The following is a 22,001-nucleotide window of genomic DNA, read 5'->3' on the forward strand; positions in this document are numbered from 1 at the left end:
GTATGCGAAGTTTAGCTTTTAGCAGCCTGTCAAGTTGGGCCAGTTTGTGAAGTCTCCTCCCGATGCATTTTTGTATGCGCTATATGATATATATGGAAGTATGCCTTATAAGGCATAAGAAGATGTTTGTAATACTTGTTAAATGATGTTTAAGTATAATCATATGTTTATATGTTAATAACCTTGTGTCTGGATTCTTAACAACCTACATATTGACCTATCTACCTGTAGTATATATTCTACGACGCTTGTATGCTTCCTGGCTAATGTTTATTGGTTAACATGTGATGGGGGTGTTACACTTAGGGCTAAATGAGTATATTTATTTTTTGTTTATTAGAAAACGATTAGGTTCTTAGTTATGTATGAAAAGTTAGCATTTTTAGTATTAAAGTTGTAATTTTTTGGTATGTTTAATGCTTTAATCAACATCATAAGTGTTTAATGTTTTAATATCATGATTAAAAGCATAATTAGGATTAAATAAATGAGTTTATTTTCTATTTTGTTTCTAAAATGATTTAGCTTTAAGTTTTATATACGAAGTTGTATTTTTTTTTTATTTGAGCGCTTTAAGTGTTAGAGTTACTTAATTAGGTGTTTAGTGTATTAATTGCTATTTTAGTGCTAAGCTAACTTGATTTGTTCATAGTACAAGTTTGGCCAGTTAGATTTGGCCTAATCCTCCCTATTGAGGTTTCCTTAGATTTGGGTTAATTTACGCTTAAACTTGTTTATGTGTGTTTGTGTGCAGTTAATATTAATTAGGGTGTTAGAAGTAATTAATCCCCCTTTATTCATTAATTTGGTTTATATCCCCTATTTCCATCTTCCCTTTTCTTAGACTGGTTTAATTATGTTAGTATGGTTAGATTTCACCTTACATGCTAAACATAAACTAGATTAGGTTAATTGATTACCTCACTGACCTACTAAAATGAATTAATTACTGGCCTACTAAAATGAATTAACTTACCAATGTGAGTTCCGACATTATCCATTTTCTTTTGCTTTATTAACATAAGGTAAAATGAACCAACACTAAATATAAATTAAAAACTGGTTCATCTTTGGTCACCTTCACATGTTGGATAAAATCTATACTATCAATGTACCTCCCTTGGTTTAGTGGCACCAATGTGCCTTTTCCTTTAAGGTAGATGCATTCTAGGTAGTCTCCTCTTCTCTTCACCTATAGCTTTCTAAATAAAGATAAAAAATGTTTTCATAATAAAACGGGTAGCAACTAAGCTAGGTTAATTTGACTAGAAAAACAAAAAGCCATAGAGTCCTAATGGAGGCTAGAATTTGTGTTTGGGCTATTAGAGTGCCTAACCCCACTCTAATGTATACCTAACTTTCTAAACTTAAATCTCTATGCTTAAGGGATAGGGAATCTTAATCTCTTTGCAACGAATCCAAGTGACTTCCTATCTTAGTTTTCCTTAGCCCTCTTATTTCTTAATTTTTCTAGGTGTCGAAAAGATGATCTAAACCTATATTATAATTATTAGAAGATGTTCAGGCCTGTAATAAATCATTGCTTTGTTCTTAAGAAAAAGATACAATAGCGTACTCATGAAAAGACCATCGGGCTACATGGCAATCTGATTATGATTACTTCATAGAAAAATGCATTTCAAAACCATTCCTTAGAATTCTCTACTTTTTTTTTTTGTTTTTTATGTTTTCCTTTTTGATTTCTTGCAATTGCAACTTTTGCCGAGTTGTGAGTTTATTTGTAATTTTTCTTTCTATTATTAGTACTTTATGACTGTAGAACTCAATTTCTAACATTGAATTTTGTTATTTTATCATTTTATTGTGTTTGGATTTAACATTATAAATTTTTTAACTTAAGTTGTATTTCTTTTTTGTTATGTTATTTTGTAATATAAAACTTTATTTTCTTTATATATATAGTTCTAATATATATAACTTAAATGACATAGTATTGATAAGACTAAATATATTAAAATGTCAATAAAACTAAAATATAAATTTTTTTTAATATAAATCTAGCTACTACATGCTAAGTGGTCTCTGAAGCAGTAGATAAACAGAGACTCCTTGCGACCACACATAATTGGAAGTAACATTAGAGATTATTTGGTTAGCGACCACTTCTAAGTGGTCTCTAAATTAGCCACCCTTTAGCAACCACAAGACATGGTCTCTAAATTAGCTACCATACAACTGTATTCGCTAAGTGGTAGCTAACTAGTCCCCGAGTAGTCTCCCACATATATAAATTAATGACCAAGATGAGACTAGATAGAGACCACACCCGCGGTAGCTAAATAGCAACCACATCATGTGGTGGCTATTTTTAGAGATCACACTCATTGTAGTAGCTATTTTTGTTAGCAACGAGATTTTTAGCGACAACCATGTGGTTTGTAAGTGGTCGCTATATTAATTTAGTGACCATATCTGGTGGTCCCTAAAGTTGTATTTTTGTAGTACAACTTTCATTCAATAAAATATGTTTGCTTTCAAATTCATTATATGTTGTTTTATTTTTTCTAAGTTACATTTCATGTGATGAATTTAGAATAAAAAGAATAAGTCTTAAAAAAGCAAAAAAAGAATCATAGAAAGAGCAAAATCATGTCTAAATATTACACAAAAAGCAAACACTAAGGATAATTCAACAGTTAAATACATCATGACAATTGGCAAATCCAATTATTAACACTTGATAGTCTCATATCTTTATCATGCCACACTTGTACTAAAAAATATCCTGCTTAAGAATCCTAGACTTACAAAACCTTAGCCTGAGTAACCTAAAAAATAAATAATTTAAGACACGCTAGAAATGCTTCTTGCTTAATATCAAGGCATGATAAGGTTAACAATAATAGAACTCGCTAGTTCAACCCTTAAAGGGCGACCTACGGAAAATTTAGAGTAGCTCGTTGGGTTAAAAACCTTTAGAAGGCAACCTAAGCAAAAATAAGAGTATTCTATAAAAGAAACCCATAAGATGTATTCAAGACCAATTTTACTATCATATGCTCACTTTCTAAGTCCACTCATGCTTATTCCTAATTCAAAACTGTAAAACTTTTTTTTAAAAGAGCATCCACAACTGAAATCTCCTTTCAAAACAAACCTTATGCCCTGCTATACATGCTTATCCATGTTTATTAGAAAATTCTCTTTTAAAGTTCTTCCTTTATTTATGTCAGGATACAATCTGTGGGTCTGTGACCGGCACTAGGGAATGGGTAGGCTTAAGACCACCAAATTCCATAATAAGCCTGACAAGACTCTAACTCAATCAAATTAAAATTCGGATTCAATCCAAAGTACTGATTCACAATTAACCTTAACTGTCAATTCCTACATATTTAATTTGGTCTACTAGCATAATTAGGCAAAACCTGAACTTACATAAAATTACAACTGATAAGTCTAAAATTTCTACTGCGGAGAATCTAAAATTTTACAAGTCAAACATACCAAAATTAATTACATCAACTCGATGATGAAGGAGTCGGGTTGCTAGATAAGAACTGCGGGAAGACTAACAATCACCTAAAAAATAGTGAAATTGAGACTATCAATCTCGAGAGTGAGTTAAAATCATATATCCCCAAAATAAATATAAACACTTTAATAAAATATTTGCTTAATTTAAAATAAAAATACATGTCATGTTATGCTTCTGCAAAATAAAATAAAATAAAATAAATTTTTATTTCGTGCCACGGGACGGAGTACCTGAGTAGAACCCTAATCCTATCACTAACATCTCGACTCTCTCATTCCAACAGAACTGGCGCCTAGAGAGCGAAGCTCGACCAGGGTCCTTAACTCCAGTCCGGTCACTTAATTATCACTATCAGTCTTAGCCTTTCGGGTCTCTTACTCCAATAAGACTGACGCCCAAAGAGCGAAGCTCGACCAAGGTCCTTAAGTCTAGTCTGGTCACTTAGGTTTCCAAATAAGCCGGTGCCTAGATAGCAATGCTCAACCAGGGACCTTTACTCCAGTAAACTCACTCTACTCAACCCAAAGAGCAATGCTCGACTAGGGCAAGTCCTAAATTTACCTTTTTAAATTTACCCTTTTACCCTTTTATTATTAGTCTCGGATTCATACCGGTGCACACGCGGTCCTGATGCAACCCATCAAGTGACATGTTCTACTGCCGCCCTATCCCGAGTCAACTCACAATCAATAAAATCATAATGCAGAAAATGAAACTTATACAAATAGCGATTAAATAAATGATTAAAATATTAAATTATGTAATCAGAATTATTTCATAAATTCTTGGCATGACACATATAAACAGACATATGACTTTAACTCACAGCTTTGACGACCTCTTAGCTCTGCTCCGATGCCTCGGGTGGAGCGAGCCGAACTAACGGATTATCTAATCACGAAAAATAATTTAATCAATAACATTGAAATATTTGACAATTAACCCTAGGTCTAGACTCCTAGGACTAATTATCTAAGAATCTCAACTCGGAAGAATCCTACTGAAAATTCGGTAGATTCTTTCCTAAATTACGGACATTTACCCCCCGTATAACGGGTCCAGGACCTGCTAGAAAACACTTCAAATATACAACGATTAATTAACGAGAGTCGATCTACCAAAACTGCATTAATTTTCCCGACTTCGCAACACAACACAAACACAACTATTGGCAGACAGTCCGAAAAACTTTTTGTTTAACTAATAAACTTCACATAGTTTTTCTAATAATCAACACCATAATTAAACACATAAATTTTATTAATGAATTCTAAAATCAACAGGCCATAGAATTACCGAGATGCTTGATCGCTCGGTCGACTTGCCTCCAATCACCGGTGTCCGATCGACGATCCGAACGCACCAACGGACTTGAAATAACATGTTGATGACGATCCCAGCTCCCGATCTTCGGATTCAACTGATAGGCTATTTACATAGCTACAATCTAAGGCAGTGAACCAATCGATGCAGACTAGCACAAATGGTGAGTATCAATTCTCAGGAAAGGGTGATCCTAGACCTACTGTAGCGTCTTATATTATCTAACATAAACAAATCAACGAAGTGTTATGCTATGATTAAATATGAAAAAACAATTAATTAAATGTCAAATTATCTGAAAGGATTTAGGAAAACTCTCGAAGGAAGAAGCAAACATTAAGGGACCTAAGTTAATTGGATTTTAGTGAAGATAGAGATCAAATTGATTATCAATTGCAATTACCCGTGGACGAAGTCTTAACTGAATTCGGTCTCCCTCTCGAGATAACCGAATTCCTAAACCTAATAACCTAAAGTTGGAATCTCTTCTTAATGATCGATTATTCGATTAGTATTAAGGTTTAACCCGCCTCTATTAAGCTTTGTTAATTCTTAATCAGATTAGTCAATTACCCTTATCTCTAAGTGATTATTAACTAGTTCTTGCTATTCAAATTTTTGATTACTAAACGAATCTTTCAATTACATGAAGCAATCTAAACACCACAATTCATGACGTCTCATGAATAAAGTGACTTCTCATTAATAATTGAAGCAAGAAGAATCAAGAATTAACAATCAAAATATCATAACATCAAAATCAAACCAACAACATAGGAACCCCAATTGGGTTTAACAATTTAGATACTCATACTAATAAGCATCACAAAATAAGGAATAAAATCAGAAAAGTAAATTAAAGGCATGTACAACCTTCTTCTTCAAGTTGGATGAGAAACCCTAATTTTCCAATTCAAAATAGCAAACCCTAATTTGCCTCTTGAATGCTCGTAAATCTTGTCTTGATCTTCAAATTGATGTTGAAACAAGTGTAACCATTCCTTCAATTGATGAAGTTGATTTCCCAAAGTTGAGAATTGAGGCCTGGAAACAAATGATTTAAGTTCGTATAATGGAAATCAAGTCAGAAAATCAAACCCCAATTCACCAAATCGTTTTTGCCTATATAGTCCCTTCAGCACGGCCATGGTCAAGCCTGTGCTGATCAGCACGAGCGGAGTCCAGGCCATGCTGAACCTATGCATTCAGCTCTGTTGACCTTTTCTAGGCCGTGCCCTAGCCAGTGCTGAGCCACCACGGGCCGTGGTGGAGGCCGTGGTGGCTACGAAAACTGTGCCAAAATGGCACTCTTGGAGGGCAGCTACTTGACAATTCAGCACGGCAGAAGTCCAGGCCGTGCTCAACCTTGGAGTGCTAGTCCTTGCTCAATTTGATGGATTCTGGTCCGTAATTGTACGTATTTCCCTCGATTATTAATAATGTCCTTCGATAATGACCTGAAACATCAAAGGAACCAAAAGACAGGTGATTCTAGCATAAAACGAGATAATTATGCACAAGAATGTAAACAATTGGGCATGTAAATATGTATAATATGATGCCTATCAAATCACCCCACACTTAAGCTTTTGCTTGTCCTCAAGCAATCAAATAACTCAATACATGCACAAGCAACAATCACCCCTCAGAATCCATGCTAAAGTTCACAACTCAACCCTATTCAACATATAAAGAATGAAACTCAAGTAACTAACAAGTTATACACCTTTAAGAAAGAACTATAATGATATCATCTCGAAACACAACTTACATAACAAATCAGCATTAAAGACTAAGAACCATTGTCTCACAGGTATCTCTCAAATCACTCACAGTGTTTACAGGTAAATAAGAAAATTCCCTCAATGCAGCTGCACAAAACCTGTTTACCATAAGCTTGCTCATAAATCTCATCTTCGCTACCGCGAATAATTGAATACTAAAATCAAAGGGTCTTTTCAAGGGTTGTAATGAGCCTGAGGTAAAGGTACGATTATTTAGATAGAAGTGTAAAGTATACTGAAAAATTATGCACTTAATTGAACTGAATGCTTCAGGAACTGAGTGCTAAACAATAATAGTATTCACTAGGCCTTATTTGAAGTAAAGGATGCTCACAAGAGTTAGATTCAGAAGAGCTAAAAGCTAAGAAATAAGTAATAATTTTTTTCTTTCTTTTTTTTTTCTCTCTATATATTTCTTCTCTTTTTTTTGATATATACTATGTATATATATTACAACAGCTTATATAGGGACTGCTGTGGTTATTGACATAAACAATAAGAATAAATATCCAATTTGGATTGAAAGGAGCATCAAAGAATGACTGAAAAGATTAAGTGAATTAAAAACAATGTTAGGCACTATGATCCCATAAATGAAGAAACATAACACATAATTACTCAGCAAATAGGGTGAAAGGAAAGACAGGTGTAAAGAATGGTGTATGTGTAGTGATTAGGTGTGAATCATGAAGAAAAGGTTACGGCTCAAACTGGCTGACTAATGGAAACAGAGGGTAGGCTTTTGCCTAGATGTGGTGAAATCCTAAGTTGCCCAAATCATCTAATGGTATTCAAAAATTCATGTAACCGCAACAAGCATTATAGAGCAAGTTCTAGAAACGAAAGTAAGTACAACGCACACTCAAACAAGAAAATTCATGAGCATAATGTGCGATGGATGCTCAATTTTTGGTTCAAAAACTCACGTTTGAAGTGGCTAAAATTTTGCAATTGGTTCCGAGACTTATCAATTGAATCATCACATAAATTGAATACGAGATTGACATAATCAAAGTTCACAGTCAAAGGTTGTAAATTCGCAAGGAACTCAAGTAACACCGGTTTAACCCGGCCAAATTGACATGTTGAATACAGTGAAATTGCTTTCAAGAACAGAAGATAAAGAGGGATAATCAAGTACTAGTGTGTGAATAAAGTCATGAATTATGAAAGAATAAACTAAACTTGAATGTCATGAAAATCCTAGGTCCTAACATCCTAAGAATGGTACATTATCATTGCTTTTAAACGATTAAGGGATACCCACCCCACACTCGAGTATAACACTTTCCCCAGTGTTAGAAATTAAAACTGGTTATAGCACATAACTAGCGCATCATAATCCTTGAAGATCATACTTAGTGTTCATTTCGAAATGGCTAAGCATAATGTTCTACTAAAATAAATTAACATGAAAGGAAAAATGAAAAGAAATAACATAAAATCAAACATGTAAAAAGACAAGAAAATAAAATAAAATAAAATAAAATAAAGGAGGGAAAATAAAAAGAAAAAGGAAAAAGAAAAATAGCACAAGTTTTTGTTTCATTGCTGGTAGTCTGCTGATGGCGTATCCTCACTGGTTGGATTTGTTGGAAGATGAGGAGTAGGGGAAGTGATAAGCATCATACTACACATGTTTTCATGCCCAATTGTTTACATTTTTATGCATGATTATCCCGTTTTATGCTAGAATCACCTGTCTTTTGTTTCCTTTCTTGTTTCAGGTCATTTTCGAAGGACACCATCAATAATCGAGGGAAATACGTGTGATTACGGACCAAAATCCATCAAATTGGGTGAGAACTAGCACCCTGAGGGTTGAGCACGGCTGGACTCGTGCTGAATTACCAAGAGGCTATCCCCAATTGTGCCATTTCAGCACGACCGTAGCCACCACGGCCTCCAAAGACGGCCTATGGTGGCTCGGCAGCACGGCTTGGAAGGAGTCAAGACAACAGACTGACGGATTCAAGACCGCTCGGACTCCGTACTGAATCAACTATATGGGCAATTTTGAGTTCTTTTGGAAAGGGACAATTTTTGGACTCAATTCCAAGACACACACTTAATTAATTATTTCCTATACCTCAATTGTAGACCTTGAGAGATCAATTTCATCAATTGAAGGAGGGATTTCACTTGTTCCAACATCGAATTGAAGATCAAGACAAACTTTGGGAGCATTCAAGAGGCAACTAGGGTTTGAGATTTCGAATTTGCAAATTTAGGGTTTCTCATTCAGCTTGAAAGAGAAGGGTGTACATGCCTTTAATTTGTTTTTCCTTATTTTGTTCCCTAATTGCTTTAACCATGAACATGAGTAGCTAGATCTTTTGAATCCATTAGGGTTCACCTTTGTTGATGGATTATGCTTAATTGTTAGTTTTTATAATTGTCATTCTTGCAATCTTCTTGCTATTCAAAGAATAAAAGTTTGATTCAGTTTAATTTGAGACGTTGGATTAATTGTTTATTAGGTTGTTTCTTGACATTGAGAAATGCTTGTTACAACTGGACATTGAATAGTAAGAACCGGTAGTTAACACTTAGAGATAAGGTTGATTTACTCACGGATTAAGAACTAATAACTCTTAATAGTTTTAAATCATACTTAATGCTAATCTGTAGTAATCCGATAGGAAGAGATTCCATTAGGTTAGTGCAGGTTTAGGAATCCGGTAAGCTCGAGACAAGAACCGGGATTCAATTCAGGATTTAGGCACGGGTAAGCAAGATCCGCAATCCATAAAATCCATCTTTAGAATTCCAACACTTAGGCTCCCTTTTGGGTTTGTTTCTCTCTTTGCAATTGTCTTTTGATTATCCATTGTTCTTCATTTACTTATTTGCACTCATAACCATTAGCTGGTACGTTAGAACTTTCACACCCTATTTCAGACTAGATAACATAGCAAATAGTAGTAACTCTAGGTTCACCCGATCTCCAGGGATACGACCTTGATACTCACTAGTGCTAAGGCTGCATCTGAGGTTTACTTGCCAGTGTAGGTTGCATAAAGAGCCCATCAAGTTTTTAGCGTCGTTGCCGGGGAAAAACAGTAACGGTGAACTAGAGTGAATTGCTTTTGTGTTCATTTAGTCATTATTTGTTTATTCATTTATTCTTTATTTATTTTTTATTATTATTTATTATTTATTATTATATTATTTTTGTTGATTGGTGGTTGTGTGGACTTTCGGTTTCAGGTAGTTTATGATCAGGAGCTCAAACTCGAATCTTATAGAGCCTCTATCTGATCCAGAACGATCCCTTAGACTCTTAAGGAAGAGGTTGCAATTAGAAGAGGAGGAGATTGAGGTTGAGGTACCTGTGGATAGACTAGACATGATGGAAAACCATGACCCCCAGGCCAATGACGATCAGAGGACGATGTACGAGTTTGCTCGACCATCTTTAGATGGGACGAAAACGAGTATAGTCAGACCTGCTGTAGCAGCCAATAATTTTGAGATAAAGGCCAATGTTATCCAGATGATCCAGCAAAGCGTGCAATTGGGAGGATTGCCCAGCGAGGATCCCAATGCACATATCTTCAACTTTTTGGAGATTTGTGAAACATTCAAGATAAATGGAACAACCGATGATACCATTAAGCTGAGATTGTTTCCATTTTCCTTGAGGGATAGAGGAAAGAGATGGCTGCAATCTCTTCCACAACAGACGATCACTACCTGGAAGGCGTTGGCTGAAAAATTTTTATATAAGTATTTTCCTCCTGCTAAAATTGCTAAACTTAGAAATGACATCTTCTTTTGTGCAGTTTGATGATGAAAGCATGTACGATGCATGGGAGAGGTTTAAGGATCTTTTGAGATGCTGGCCACATCACGGATTGCCAGTGTGGATGCAGGTTCAGACCTTCTACACCGGGTTAAACCTTGCAACGAGGCAGATGGTGGATGCTGTAGCAGGTGGGGTGCTAAATAGTAAGACGCTCGAGCAGGCTCAGAACCTGATAGAGGAAATGGCCATGAACAACTATCAGTGGCAATCCTCTAGGAGCCGACTAGGAAGACAGGGAGTGGTCAACCAAGTGGACTCTACAGCAACCTTGGCAGCTCAAGTGGAGCTTCTAGCCAAGAAGATCGACCAACTCCAAATGCCGGTTCATGCAGCGAATGTTGGCTGCGAGTTTTATGGTGGCCCGCATTACAGTGCGAACTGTACTACAGGAGGTATGTTTGCTTCATCCTCTACTACTTTTCCATCTAATTCTGCTATGTCTTCTGATGTTGAACAGGTTAATTATATGGGGAATGCCCTAAGGCAGCAGAACAATCCTTACAGCAATACATACAACCCTGGGTGGCGCAATCATCCCAACTTCAGTTGGAGGAACAATAATGCTCAGGGTCCACCTGGTTTTCAGAGACTTCATTAGCAGCCGCAGCAACATTCAGCTGGGCTTGCACAAGCTCCTCCTTTACCAGAGAAGAAGTCAAATTTAGAGGAGCTTATGATGAAGTTTGTGACGTCTACGGAGATGAGGTTCCAAAGAACCGATAGTGCACTTAGGAACCAAGAGCCTCGATTCGTAACTGGAGACCCAGATTGGCCAAATCTCTAAGATGTTGTCCGAGAGGCGGTAAGGAGCTCCGAGCACCATTGAGTCTAACCCGAGGGAGCACGTGAACGCCATCACTTTGCGCTCGTGTAAGTTAGCTCCTTCTAAGCCCTGTTTTGATGACGCCACTATTGATGTGCGAGTTAAGGCAAGCAATAAGGTTAGGGAACCTGAGGGACAAAAGGTGAAATCAATTCTAGTCAGGGAATATCAACCTATGATTCCTTATCCTGCTAGAGCTAAACAAGTAGAGGCGAAAGAGCAGTTCAGTAAGTTTTTAGATATTTTTAGACAACTGCATATTAACTTTCCTTTTATTGATGCATTGGAGCAGATGCCGAAGTATGCTAAGTTCTTAAAGGACATACTTAGCGGAAAAGGAAGTTGGAGGAGGTCGCCTATGTTCGACTTAATGAGGAGTGCTCGGTGTTTCAGAGCAAGTTGCCAGAGAAACGTCACGATCCAGGGAGTTTCACTATTCCCTACACTTTAGGTAATTTATGTATTGATGATGCATTAGCTGATTTGGGGGCTAGCATAAATGTCATGCCCACTAGTTTGTTCAATAAGCTAGGTTTGGGGGAGGCAAAATCCACTAGGATGTGCATTCAATTAGTCGACCGCCTGTTAAGCTTCCTAGGGAATTGTGGAAAATGTGCTAGTTAAGATAGATAAGTTCATATTCCCTGTGGACTTTGTGGTTTTGGATATGGACAATGAGCATGGTGTACCATTAATTTTGGGGAGACCTTTCCTTGCCACGGTAGAGCTAAAATAGACGTGATTTGAGGGGAAGTTAAAACTTAATGTAGGGACGACGTGTCACTTTTAGTTTACCCTCATTTGATAGTTCTTCCACCGACCATGTTCATGCCATTTGTTGTATTGATGGAATTGATCTTGCATGTAATACACAACCACAAGATGTACAAATGGATGATGCTATACATGTTTCTTCCCCTACTAGTATGTGTTATTTATCCGAAAAAATAACTTGTATCAATATGAGACTTTGTACGTGATAGACCCAAGAAGGGTAGTTGCAAGTTTGTTTTGACAGTCACTTAGCCGGAATTCGGAGTGGATGAATGGACATCCCAAATCGGTCCAGAGCACCCCTTGGTCATCTACGCACACATCGGACCTTTTCATTGCGCTTTATATGCCTCGAGCCCCAACTTACATTGAGCATACCTTCTTAATTTGCCCGCGATGCGGGAATGCCGATCCGTAGTCCGACTAGACGACTCGAACAAAAGAAGCACCTTCGGAGGCATTCCGAATCTATTTTGCTTTCTGAAGTTTTGGACATTTTTTTTATTTTATTTTATGTAGTCATTTGCAGTTAGATATTTCAGTCTATTTTTAGTAAGTTTGATTTTGAGGAGATGCTATCTTATTGAACCTTTTACTAGATGTTGCTTGGAATGTGTTTATTCTTGAATTTTGCAGGAGTTAGCCTACTTGATGCTCGTACGTAATTTTGAGGACTAACATATTTTGAAGTGTTAAAGTACACATCAAGGGCAGTATCTAGTAGACTTTCTAGTTTTTATCTCTTTTTGTCGTCTTGTTTTTCTCTTAGTTTTCTAATTTCTTTTATGGACTCCCATAATTAGCTTCATTTTACGTATTTTATTCCTTTTATTTTGGAGTGCCTACCTTGTTTACACTGAGGACAGTGTTTTTCACAAGTGTGGGGTAGGTACCGTAGATCTGTGCAGTTAATGATTTTCTCCTTTGAATGGATTCCCTTATAACTTTTATCGAACCTTGTTGGAAGAAGGCAATGAACGAATCTCTTAATTACAATCCAGTCAGGTAAAACTAGTATTTTTCCTTAAATTCTTCCATTTTACTTTATCTTAGATATAGAACACTGTTAATATTGTTGCTTATTATTGTGATTGACTGTTTAAACTTTGGGTTGAGAATTCATGTAATTTTAACCCACTCAAATGGTGAGATTTTGAGCCAATTGGTGCATCACTATTATGCTCCCTTTTCTTTCATTAGTGAGCATTGTACAGAATCTCTGTTTCTAGAACTTGCTTTACGATATCTTTTAAGATTACATGAATTGTCAATAATCGTGAGATGATTTGGGCACTTAGGATTTACACAATTTGGCCAAAAAGCCTAACCCTGTTTTTTCCTTAGTGAACCAATTTTGAGCCTTAGCCATTCCTTTCGTGACAATAATAACAGTGACACTCATTGTATCACTTCTATTCATTCGACCATTCTTTCTACCATTGTTGCTGGAAATTATATAAGTTATGCTGCATTTTACTTTGGATCAATCTGCATTCATATATTTCACTAAGTTGCTAGATTTTTCATAGATGCTCCCTTCAATTATTGTATGTGTCAATAACCAACAACTCCTACATAAGCTGTTGTAATATATATACATAGTATATATATAATTATATAAAAAAAAGAAGAAGAAGAAAGTATTAATTCAGTTCATTTCGAGCATCATCTTATTTTTAGAGCAACTTAGTGTTCATTTTGGTACAACACTTGATCCTTCGTTACTTTCTTGCATTACTTGCTTAACTTCCAGCAACTTGTAGCCTACTTTCCATATTTATACGTACCCTACCTTAACCCCATTACAACCTGGCTCAAGACCCTTTGATCATGATTATTGATTATTTCGTAGTAGTGGAGATTGGATCTATAAGCAAGCCTATGGTAAGCACTTTTTTCTGTATTTTGCGTTGAGAGCTTGGCGATCTTCTTTCACCTATATACACTTGTGTGTTTTGAGTGACATCTTGTGAGGCATGGTTCTCAATTTCTCAATTTAGATGGTTTATCATTTTAACTTTAGCAACTTTATTAAGTTTGTTCTCTCTCTTAAGGATTTAGTGATTTGGGGATTTTGGGAAAAATCATTATGGAGTTTTGAAATTTATTTTGAGCTAACCTCCTGCAATGCATTTGATTGAGTTATTTGGTATCTATTTGAGGAGTGAGTTGTTGATTGCTTGAGGACAAGCAAAAGTTTAAGTGTGGGGTAATTTGATAAGCATCATACTACACATGTTTTCATGCACGATTGTTTACATTTTTATGCATGATTATCCCGTTTTATGCTAGAATCACCTGTCTTTTGTTTCCTTTCTCGAGTCATTTCGAAGGACACCATCAATAATCAAGGGAAATCACGTGTGATTACGGACCAAAATTCATCAAATTGGGTGAGAACTAGCACCCGAGGGTTGAGCACGGCTCGCTGAATTACCAAGAGGCTATCCCCAATTATGCCATTTCAATAAGACTTAGTAGCCACCACGGCCTCCAAACACGGCCTGTGGTGGCTCGACACGGCTTGGAAGGAGTCAGACAACAGACTACGATTCAAGATCGACTCCGTGTTGAATCATCACTGACTCCTACTGGCCGAATCAACTATATGGGCAATTTTGAGTTCTTTTGGAAGGGGACGATTTTTGGACTCAATTCCAAGACACACACTTAATTAATTGTTTCCTATACCTCAATTGTAGACCTTGAGAGATCAATTTCATCAATTGAAGGAGGGATTTCACTTGTTCCAACATCGAATTGAAGATCAAGACAAACTTTGGGAGCATTCAAGAAGCAACTAGGGTTTGAGATTTCGAATTTGCAAATTTAGGGTTTCTCATTCAGCTTGAAAGAGAAGGGTGTACATGCCTTTAATTTGTTTTTCCTTATTTTTTCCCTAATTGCTTTAACCATGAACATGAGTAGCTAGATCTTTTGAATCCATTAGGGTTCACCTTTGTTGATGGATTATGCTTAATTGTTAGTTTTTATAATTGTCATTCTTGCAATCTTCTTGCTATTCAGTAATAAAAGTTTGATTCAGTTAATTTGAGACGTTGGATTAATTGTTTATTAGGTTGTTTCTTAACATTGAGAAATGCTTGTTACAACTGGACATTGAATAGTAAGAACTGGTAGTTAACACTTAGAGATAAGGTTGATTTACTCGCCGGATTAAGAACTAATAACTTTTAATAGTTTTAAATCATACTTAATGCTAATCTGTAGTAATCCGATAGGAAGAGATTCCATTAGGTTAGTGCAGGTTTAGGAATCCAGTAAGCTCGAGATAGGAACCGGGATTCAATTCAGGATTTAGGCACGGGTAAGCAAGATCGGCAATCCATAAAATCCATCTTTAGAATTCCATCACTTAGGCTCCCTTTTGGGTTTGTTTCTCTCTTTGCAATTGTCTTTTGATTATCCATTGTTCTTCATTTACTTATTTGCACTCATAACCATTAGCTGGTATGTTAGAACTTTCACACCCTATTTCAGACTAGATAACATAGCAAACAGTAGTAACTCTAGGTTCACCCGATCTCCAGGGATACGACCTTGATACTCACTAGTGCTAGGCTGCATCGGTAGGTTCACTGCCTTAGGTGTAGGTTGCATAAAGAGCCCATCAGGAAGTCGCTGAAGGAGGGGGCGATGGTGGCACAGGGTTCATGAAGCATCCTGCCAGATCGAACTCTATATCATCGATGAACCACTGATTTTGTGCTCTAGCGTCAATCATCTTTTTCATCTGCTCCACTATTAAGTCTATCTGGGTGGCCTGCCTCTCCAACCCTGTCATAAGCTGCTGGAGCATATTGTTGAAACCGCGAAACTGTGCCCTAGTCTCCTCTTAAAACTGCTCAAACTCCTTTCTCTGCTGCGCAAACTCAGTATAGTGCTGCTGCTATACATCGCAGACTTGATCTAGTCGGTCAGCCAAAGCACTAATCTAAGCACTCGATGTCCCTGCAGAATAAGAGGATGAGGCTCCAGATGTAGGCATAAACACTCTAGCTGGGTTAGGAATCCTAACATTCAGAATCCCAGCCGGATCTTGGGCTCCTCTAGCCGCTGCCTCTCTAGCCTCCCTAACTATTGTGTTCACAAGCCTGTATACCATGTGGATGTCGAGTAGCCGTGATCATCTGCATGTTGATCATCTGTCTAATCCCTAGTGGTGTCATGTCACCAATCTTTGAAAGCTCTGACAGACAGTCGTCCAATACATCCAGTCTCTTGGCTAACCTAGTTACATACGGGCCAAAACAACAATGCATCTTCTTCTGGGCGTCTACTATAAATGAATGGATTTGTCGAGCTAACAAATATCCCAAGTTAAGCTTCTTCTGATGTTGCATAGCCTAGAGGATGAAGACATCAGTCTGTGTTACCGCTCCAAAGCTATCTCCTCTACCTGTAATGGTGTAAGCTAATAAGGTATGGAGATAGCAGAGATGATCCGGAAGGCTAGACACCTTAGACCTGTTGGGGTAGTACGATTCCGGCCTAAGTACCAGTTAGTCCCATATGGTGTCGTACTATATTGGGTTGATGTAGAGACATCCTTGATATTCCTCCCCGAGATCTCCTGAATTGTGGGACTAACATTGAGAACTCCCTTCCCCCAAGTCTGAAGTAAACTGCATTAGGCTGATGCCAGTTTGTGATCTATTGCTATAGGAAGAAGGTGCTGAGGAATTCAATCGTAAGCTCACGGTAGGTTGGCTCAATGATGTCGAAGAATTGCGCATATGGCAGAGTTTCAAACAGAATGCACACATCCTGAACCAATCCCACTCTTTCCAAGGATACAAAGTCTATGCAACGACCTGCCATCACTTGCTTCCATCCCATGACTTGGAATCAACTTTCGTTATCTGCATTAAGGAATGTCCATAATGGATGACGACCAGGTGCAGGTGGATTCGTAGCTGGTGCTCTTCGGGCTAAGACTAGTTACTGTTGCGGTGGAGGTGTTGGTTCTGGTGTTGGCGAAGTGGAAGAAGATGTTCCTTCACTACGCGAGCGCTTGCTGGTAGTGATGTGTTTCAGTTTTTTTCTTCGTGATTGATTGCGGTCCCTCATATTACCTAATGCAATGAATCATTAGTTATTCGAACAAAAAATTAAGTTAATCAGAAATTCTACCGAAAATTAAATAGCATAATGGCTATAATTCGACTAATAGAAAACTTTAGACTTAACAAAAGACTAAAGCCTCAAATCTCCTGCATAAACTAATTAACAAATACATTCCAGCCAACTTTATCGTGCACCAACTAACGCAACTTTATGCTAACAATTGTTCATAATAAAATGCCATAGATAAACTTTATTTCTGCCAAACCCCACACTTATTATTTCATAATCGAATTTACAACAAAAATAGCAACTAATATGAATTAAATCTAGCTGAGCATATGGAAACAGTGTAACAAAGTAAAACTACCAAAACATACTAGCATGTCTTAAATAAAGTATATGCATAAAAGAACAACCAAATTAAAACAAATAAAAGCAAAAAGTGAAGAGATTTACTTGAAATTGCTGAGAAAGGTAAGAAGAATTAGAGAAATGGAAGAAAACAACACCTTGGAGCTTAGAAAGGGGGTAGGAAAATTTTTGAAAGCTCCCCTTTTTATAGGCATGGTGGTCAGCACGGGCGAGGGCAAGGCCGTGCTGATCAGGACTCTGCCCGTGCTGAGCCCTAAAGCTTCATTATTGCACCATTTGGCACGGATGGGGGCACGGGTCGATCAAGACTACCGGTGTCATACCCGTGCCTTGTCAGGCCGAACGGCTAAAATCCCTCATTCTACATGTGTTTTCTTATCATGGGCTTGACTCCAGCCGTGCTGATGAGCACGGCCTGGTGTTGCAGCCCGTGATGGCCACGAAAACCGTGGTGAAAGGGTGGATGCCGGGCTTTCCTTCGCCATCTCGAGTCGCCAAACTCCCTACCTGCATTTGACAGATATACGCACACATTTAGGCCATAAATCAAGTAAATAAGTCAAGCGGGGAAGTCCGTCTTCACCAGTTGCCAAAATTTCGACTTAAATTAGTCAAACCCTAGATTCATACAACTATGTTTAATTATTAAGTAAGTGTTCTAACTACCATCACCCATGCAAACGACTGACAAAACAAAAAAAATGTTAATAAAAGCATAAATCAAAATTTTGGGGTGCCTCCCAAAAAGCGCTTCTTTTTGGTTAAGTCCTTAGTTGGACTCTGCAGCAGCATCCTTGCCCCATTGGCAAATTGAGAAGGTGGGTGCATTGTAAGCTGGGGCCCGAGGCATATAACCGTAAGGAGGTGGTCCAATGGGTGCAGTAGATGACCAAGGAGGTGCTCTCCATGCCGAGTTGGGATGTCCAGTCATCCACTCCCAATCTTGTCTAAATGACCTATCATAAACAAATTTGCAACTACCCTTCTCGGGTGTATCATAGCATGAAGTTTCAAATTGATGCAAGTTGTTTTCTTTAAAAGAATGACACACATCAACAGGCAAAGAAGCATGCAGAGCAGAATCTATTAGTATATCTTGTGTTGGTTTATCACATGCAAAACTAATCCCGTCAATAGCGCAAATGGCATGAACATGATTAGCGGGAGGACTCTCGAATGGGGAGTAAACTGAAAGTAACACACTCATCCCCTACATTAAGCTCTAACTTTCCCTCGAATACATCTATTTTGGCTCTAGCTGTGGCAAGGAAAGGTCTCCCTAAAATCAAAGGCACACCATGCTCATTATCCACATCCATAACCATAAAGTCCATAGGAAATATGAATTTATCTACCTTGACTAGCACATTCTCTACAATCCCCCTAGGAAGCTTAACAAAATGATCAGCTAATTGAATACACATCCTAGTGGGTTTTGCTTCCCCTAAACCTAGCTTATTAAACGTACTTGTGGGCATTACATTTATGCTAGCGCCTAAATCAGCTAATGCGTCATCAACACACAAGTTACCCAAAGTGCAAGGAATAGTAAAACAACCTGGGTCGTGACGTTTCTCTAGTAACTTGCTCTGAAACACTACTGAGCACTCTTCATTAAGCTTTACGAATGCTACCTCTTCCAGTTTGCTTTTGTTGCTAAGTATGTCCTTCAAGAATTTTGCATACTTCGACATTTGCTTTAATATATTAACAAAAGGCAAGTTAATATGTAGTTGTCTAAAAATATCCAAAAGCTTACTGAACTACTCTTGTGCTTCTACTTGCTTCAGTCTAGCAAGACAAGGAATCTTGGGTTGATACTCCCTGACTGGGATTGGTTGTAACTTTTGCCTCTCAAGTTCCTTAACCTTACTGCTCGCCTCGATCTGCACATCAATAGTAGCATCATCAACAACAGGCTTAGAAGGAGCTGAAACTAACTTACCTGAATGCAAAGTGATGGCATTCACGTGCTCCATCGGGTTAGATTTAGTGGTGCTGGGGGGGCTCCTTGTTGCCTTTCGGACAACATCTTAGAAATCTGCCCAATTTGATTTTCCAAGTTCTGAATGGATGCTTGCTGATTTCTAAGAGCATTGTCAGTCTGCTGGAACCTCGTTTCAGTCAACGTGACAAACTTCATCATCAGCTCCTCCAAGTTAGATTTCTTCCTACCGGTGGAGGAAGCTCGTGGTCCAACAGGTCACGCGTGGTGGTTGGCCGATGCGCCTCTAAAAACCCAGTGGACCCCGGTATTATTGTTACGCCAACTAAAATTGGGGTGGTTTCTCCACCCAGGATTGTATGTGCTGCTATAAGGGTTGTTCTATTGTCCGGGTGCATTCCGCATGTAATTAACCTGTTCATGGTCAGCAGAAACATTAGATGAAATAGAGGAACTAGCAAACATACTGATACAAACTCGAACCAGATACGTTCAAATACCAAGATGAGCAATGGTGAGAAACTCAAACTGATAAATGCTCTCCCTATTTATGAGGAAGCACCCTTACCAATAAGTTCGAATTGTCGCCCCAAAATCTAACTTGAAAGTTTGCAATTGATTATGGAACTAACAAACTTAGCAATAGAACTACTAAGCCCTTTAGTTATAAATAGATGAAGAATGTTCAAACAACCCAAGAAACTAATAAAAATTTAATTGAATGATCAAACATGTAGATGTGAAACTAAATCAAACAAGTTAATTTAATCTCAAGAAATTCAATAAGGAGCACCTTAAAGAATAAGAGTTAACAACTCAAATAAAACTTCATTCAGAAATATATATTGATCTTATTGTTTTAGCCGAAATACGTAGCTCTATTTATAGGGTTTTGAAGTGATTCTAAACCCTAAAAGGACTAAGAGATAAGGAATAAAAATCAAATCCTAAAAGACTCCTAATATGCAGCTAATCTTATCCCTATAAGGAAGGATAAGATAAAGAGTAATCTAACCCTAATTAAAATCCTAAATTCATGGGAGGAAGTTCTCTTTATCCAATACTTCCAAAAATAGAGGAAATTAACTAAGAAATGGGTCCATTACGAAATTATCTTGAAAAATTCAAAGCTCTTTTTGTAGGCAGCTTATAAATTGTAAGGCGTGGTCACGGCTTATGGAAGATGAGCTTCTGCCCCCTTTCTGCGCAGCTCACAGGTTGTAAGGCGTGGTCACGCCTTATTGAAGATGAGCTTCTTCCCCAATTGCTCATTAATAGCAATTAGTGTCACTATCTTCAAGGCATTGTTATCATCATCAAAAGCATCAAAAGCACCATCATTAGCCATCTTCAAAACATGCTCCAAGTAAGAATTTAAGGCTTGCTTGAACTTCTTACTCCTTGCTCATGTCATTGGTCCTCCATAGGCTAGTGGATCCATGCTAGTTGACTTAGATGCATCCTTGGTTGCATCACATATCTCCCGCATTACAGTTTGCACCGTAATGCAGGCCATTGCAAAACTCGCAGCTTATTTGGGCTGCTTGAACTGGCATCTGAAGCTGGTCTATTTTCTTAGTCAAAAGCTCCACTTGAGCTGCCAAGGCTATTGTGGAGTCTAACTGGTTGACCATTCCTTATTTGACCGGCCGACTCCTAGAGGATTGACACTGGTAGTTGTTCATGGCCATCTCCTCTATCAGATTCTACGCCTGCTCTAGCGTCTTGCTGTTCAAAGCTCCACTTACTGCAGCGTCCACCATTTGCCTCGTAGCAAGGTTCAAACCGCTGTAAAAGGTCTGAACCTGCATCCATATCAGTAGACTGTGGTGTGGACTGCATCTCAACAAGTCCTTATACCTCTCCCAGGCGTCATACATGCTCTCATCATCCATCTGCACAAAAGAAGAAATGTCATTTCTTAATATAGCAGTTTTAGCTGGAGGAAAATACTTGTAAAGAAATTTTTCAGCCAAAAATGTCCAGGTCGTAATAGTGTGCGGTGGAAAGGACTGCAACCATCTCTTTGCTCTATCCCTTAAAGAAAATGGAAATAATCTCAGCCGGATGGCATCATCGGTAGTTCCATTTATCTTGAAAGTGTCGCATATCTCCAAAAAGTTGGCTATATGGGCATTGGGATCCTCGCTTGGCAGCCCCCTAAACTGTACACTTTGCTATACCATCTGGATCACCTTTGGCTTTATCTCGAAATTGTTAGTTGCCACCGCCGATCTGAATATACTTGTTTGTGTCCCATCCAATGATGGTCTAGCAAACTCGTTCATCGTTCTATTGGCGTCCGCCGCGACATTTCTGTTATGATTCTCCATCTCTTATGGTCTATCAACAGGTACCTCAACCTCAATCTCCTCCTTTTCTAATTGCAAACGCTTCCTTAAAAGTCTAAAAGATCATTTTGGATCAGACAGAGGCTCTATGAGATCAGAGCTTGAGCTCCTGATCATAAACTACCTACAAATGGAATGTAGTGACTGAAGAACAAAAGTAGTTAAAACAATGAAAGAATAAAATAAAACAAAATAAAGACAGAAAAATAAATATGGCTAAACTAACAAAAACAC

At 37.8% G+C, this 22,001-nt stretch overlaps 2 non-coding genes across 2 annotated transcripts; one reads left to right on the forward strand and one right to left on the reverse strand.

Moving 5' to 3' along the window:
- Positions 1–10,360: 10,360 nt before the first annotated feature.
- LOC112534311 lies at positions 10,361–10,465 on the reverse strand. Its single transcript, XR_003078607.1, has one exon. It is a non-coding gene; the product is annotated as a small nucleolar RNA R71 (small nucleolar RNA).
- A 10,772-nt stretch (positions 10,466–21,237) lies between these two features.
- LOC112534301 lies at positions 21,238–21,344 on the forward strand. Its single transcript, XR_003078597.2, has one exon. It is a non-coding gene; the product is annotated as a small nucleolar RNA R71 (small nucleolar RNA).
- Positions 21,345–22,001: the final 657 nt, after the last annotated feature.

The sequence above is a fragment of the Ricinus communis genome, chromosome 4, assembly GCF_019578655.1.
Source record: "Ricinus communis isolate WT05 ecotype wild-type chromosome 4, ASM1957865v1, whole genome shotgun sequence".
Taxonomy (NCBI): Eukaryota; Viridiplantae; Streptophyta; class Magnoliopsida; order Malpighiales; family Euphorbiaceae; genus Ricinus; species Ricinus communis.